Genomic DNA, 4,828 nt, shown 5'->3' on the forward strand with positions numbered 1-4,828 from the left:
GGTTTAATAAGTCCAATATCTGAATTTCCTCAGTGATGGCTCCTGTCTATTTATTTTTTTCCTTTGAATAAGTCAAACTTCCCTGTTTCTTTGTATGCCTTGTTATATTTTTGTCAAAAATTGGCTATTTAAGGGGCTGGCCCCATGGCCGAGTGATTGGGTTCACGTGCTCCGCTGCAGGTGGCCCAGTGTTTCGTTGGTTCGAATCCTGGGCGCGGACATGGCACTGCTCATCAAACCATGCTCATCAAAGCATCCCACATGCCACAACTAGAAGGACCCACAACAAAGAATATACAACTATTGGGGGGCTTTGGGGAGAAAAAGGAAAAAAATAAAATCTTAAAAAAAAATGGCTAGCTTTCTCTCTCCTCCAGCTGCCCAAGATGCTGAAAGTGAAGAAGGCCAAGGGGAAGAAGGTGGCCCCGGCCCCCGCGGTCGTGAAGAAGCAGGAGGCCAAGAAGGTGGTGAACCCGCTGTTCGAGAAGAGGCCCAAGAACTTCAGCATCGGACAGGACATCCAGCCCAAACGGGACCTCACCCGCTTCGTCAAATGGCCCCACTACATCAGGCTGCAGCAACAGAGGGTGATCCTCTATAAGTGGCTCAAGGTACCTCCTGAAATCAACCAGCTCACCCAGGCCCTGGACCACAAGACAGCTACTCAGTTGCTCAAACTGGCCCACAAGTACAAACCAGAGACAAAGCAAGAGAAGAAGCAGAGGCTGCTGGCCCGGGCTGAGAAGAAGGCTGCTGGCAAAGGGGATGTCCCCACTAAGAGGCCACCGGTCCTTCAAGCAGGGGTCAATACTGTCACCACCTTGGTGGAGAACAAGAAGGCTCAGCTGGTAGTGATTGCACAGGACGTGGATCCCATCGAGCTGGTCATCTTCCTTCCTGCCCTGTGTCGGAAGATGGGGGTGCCCTACTGCATCATCAAGGGCAAGGCCCGGCTGGGGCGTCTGGTCCACAGGAAGACCTGCACGACGGTCGCCTTCACACAAGTCAGCTCGGAAGACAAAGGAGCTCTGGCTAAGCTGGTGGAACCTATCAGGACTAACTAGAACGACAGATACAACGAAATCCACCGTCACTGCGGAGGCAACGTCCTGGGTCCAAAATCAGTGGCTTGCATCACCAATCTGGAGAAGGCAAAGGCTAAAGAACTGGCCACCAAGCTGGGCTGAGCACACGCAGTTGAGTTTTCTGTTCATAAGTAATAAAAACTCTCCTTCAAAAAAGAAATGGCTGTTTAATAGTATAATGTGGTAAATATAAATATAGGATATGCTCCCTACCCCTGGGTTTGCTGTTCTTTATGGTTGAAGGCTATAGTTCATTTTTGTAGTGATTTTTCAAAACTAGTTTTTTTTCTTTTTTTTATTGAGTTATTGATAGGTTACAATCTTGTGAAATTTCAATTGTACATTAATGTTTGTCAGTCATGTTGTAAGTGCACCACTTCACCCTTTGTGCCCACCCCCCACCCCACCTTTCCCCTGGTATCCACTAAACTGCTCTTGGTCCATAATTTTAAATTCCTCATATGAGTGGAGTCATACACAGATTATCTTTCTCTCAAAACCATTTTTTGAAAAGACTGTATTTTTGATCATGTGTGGTCACTGAAGTCTCTTTTCCTTTAGCTTGTGTTCAGCTAATGTTTGACAGAATTTTTCTTGAATACCGGGAACATTTTTAAGTTGTCTTGTTCTTGGTTGATGTAAGCCTTTGAACATTTTCCAGGAATCTGGCAAAGTTGATTCTGATAGTTTCTGCTTGTTTTTTTTTTAATATTTCTGTGAAAGAATAGGCCTTTGGAGCTGTCTATTCTCTCATTTTACTTATGCAACTCCTCTATAATACTTTTTTTTCCCTACATGTTGGCTGCATATGAAATTTGGCCAGGCACCTTCATGTAAGGATGCTGGGTGAACTCACATAATATGAAGGATAGCTAGCAATAACTTGAAATTGAAAGTGAATGAAAATTACATCAATATATCCCACTAAACCCAAACTAAATGTCTCCAGCTCTAATTTCCCTTAACCAGATACCAAAAATGCCTGTGAACACTGTAACTTTATCTGACATGAGAAGTGTGTTGGAGGAGAAGTCACGGGGGAAAGAGACAGTTGTATTAACTTATTGCAGTTTTCATAAATTCAATAAAACTAAGCAAAAACATATAAACCTGTGTACACGGTGCCAGGACCACTCTCCTATATTTGGAAGCTGTATGTGCTAATGAGCTTAAGCTTAATTAGCTTCATGGATAAATCCCCCTCTTCTATAAATACTCTGACTTCAAAGACCAGGAGTCTGAAGAACTCTCTGACATGACTGTTCCTGTTATATGAGAAAGACTATTATTGCGAAGAAGTCTTTTTCATTAAGGTTTGTATTTTGAAAATTATATAAATATTCAAAAGCCCTTTTTGATATTTATCAATTTACTCTTGCTTTCTGCTTTTAGGCCTCCAGCTTATTGACATTTCCATGCCAAATGTTCTCTGTTTGTCCATACTTCCTCTTCTTGTTGTTTCACATTCTCTCCTTTTCACACCAAGACTTTGCATCAGATCTGGGAGAACACTTTAAAATACCAATTGTGTTAAACGCTCGCAGTTACTAAATCTGTATCCTAATCTCTCTGTACTTGTTCTCTTCTGCATGACACTCGATAAAATGTGAGGTATAAATAGGCCTCAGACTTTAGAGTCAGATAGGTTTGAGTTTGAATTGGCCCACCACTCTAGTTATCTAGCTGCAGGCAATTTAATTAACCTCCAAGCCTCAGTTTCCTCATCTGTTAAGTGAGAATAATAATATCTTACAGAAATATTTTTAGAATTATATAAAAATATAATTAAAATAATATCTAGTAGATGCTCAGTTAATGTTAATTTCCTTGTGTTAGTCACGAAAAAGAGAAAAACAAAAAAACTAAAAAGTAATTTTGTGTGTCCCACACACTGTGGAAGTAGCTTAGTGGTTGCTGTGAGGGGTAGTGAGTGAGTTGGATGGGCAAAAAGAGGCAGCTTCAGCAGGACTCTGAAACCCCGTCTTCTGCTTAAAATAAAGGAGCTCTGCTTTTAATTTGTTTATGAATTGAGACCTCCATGTAATATTTACTTTGAAAATCAGCCAGGATTCTGCTTCTAAGGAGAAGATTTTCAAAGTACTAAAAAAGATTTAGCCCTGCTAAGATCTACTTCCCCCACACACGACTTTCAGGTACCATAATACCCTAACTAGTTAAACTCTATTTCACACTCATGAAGAAATCTGTGACAGACTGGAGTAGAAAATATTGGGGGCAAAAAAATTTTTTTAGTCTCTGCTTCGCACAATGTATGCGCTGTTGACTACTTATGTTTAAGGTGCTTGAAACAATCCCTTACACATGCAGAATATTTTGTTGGCATTTTAATTCTGTGAGTCTGTAGAAGTCATATTATATAGAATGAAGGTTTTTTTTTAATATATTAAGTTGAACCACACAAAGGTTGAATAGTGATAATTTCATACAATTCAACCTTACATTTTGAAGATCATTTCAAGCATTGCAGATATGTAGTATAATTTGTTAAATCTTTTAACAATTCAATGCAATTTGTACTTAGTACACAAAAAGAAGCTTAGCTAGAGTATAACCTCCTTGAATACAGAATACTTGTCTGCTACATTCAATTCTATACCCTTATTATCAAGCATTGTGCCTGACATATAATAAACATTCAAAACATACATGTTGAATTAGTAAAGTATGTTATTGGTTATAGAGTAATCAGGCCAATTGTAAAAATCTCTGATTAATACAAACTGCGAAAATTTTAATACTTTCATTATCAGTGATTTTATAATCTTAAGTAAATGGAAAAAAGTTTCGACAAATGATACTATGTAAAAAATTTTGCTCCATTTGCTTTAGTGAGAAGATGGGCTATATTCTAATTGACAGCATTGATTTATATACTTTACCACTTCCTAAATATCATAACACTTGGAAAATACAGAAACTTTCAGTTGAGTGCATGTTATGTATCAAGCACTGCACTAGCCATTCGGGAAAATAAATGATTAAGATAAGATCCCAACCTTGAAGTAGCACACAATAGAATGGAGAATGAATACAAGCAAAACAATGACGTCTATACGCTATGACAAATACTATTGATTGGTGTATATGAAGGGTGATAGGCAAGTTTAGATAAAGGGCAGCAAACTCAGACTGGGGTGGAATAAGATAGGAATGGGTGCCCGAGAAACTTTCTCAGAGAAGCTAACTCTGGAGCTGTCTCGAATATAACTAATAATCAGTCATTCATGATAGGAGGTAGAAATATTTGCAAATGTCTAATGCTCAGAGAAAGCAAGCCCCATTTTGAGAAGAAAATCTAATTGTTTATGGCCAGACATGTTTGCGGAGAGCTATGAGAACATAGAGAGATAAATGTTGTTTGTTATAGTAAGCCATTTGAATTTTGTTCTGAATGTAATTTGGAATTATAAAGTATTTTAAATAAGAGATCAAGTAGGAGCTGATGTATTTGTAATATGATCAAGATTTGGTTTTATAAAATCCATTCATATGGCAGTAGAGGATGCTTTATAGGAGAAAGATACTGGAAGCAGGAATACCAGATAGGATGCTATTGAAATAATCAAAGTATGAAATGATGAAAATCTGAACTAGGGAACTGACAATGGGGATAGAAATGGGAGAATAGATTTAAAATCAACTGAATAACTAGAATCGATTAAACTTGGTTTCTAATCAGATGTCGTGGCAGATATAAGGAGAAATCAATGATGATCTCAGGC

The 4,828-nt window shown here is 38.6% G+C and overlaps 1 pseudogene; it reads left to right on the forward strand.

Moving 5' to 3' along the window:
- The first annotated feature begins 368 nt into the window (after positions 1–368).
- On the forward strand, positions 369–1,187 carry LOC124245897 (60S ribosomal protein L7a-like; annotated as a pseudogene).
- Positions 1,188–4,828: the final 3,641 nt, after the last annotated feature.

This window comes from Equus quagga, chromosome 10 (genome assembly GCF_021613505.1).
Source record: "Equus quagga isolate Etosha38 chromosome 10, UCLA_HA_Equagga_1.0, whole genome shotgun sequence".
Classification (NCBI taxonomy): Eukaryota; Metazoa; Chordata; class Mammalia; order Perissodactyla; family Equidae; genus Equus; species Equus quagga.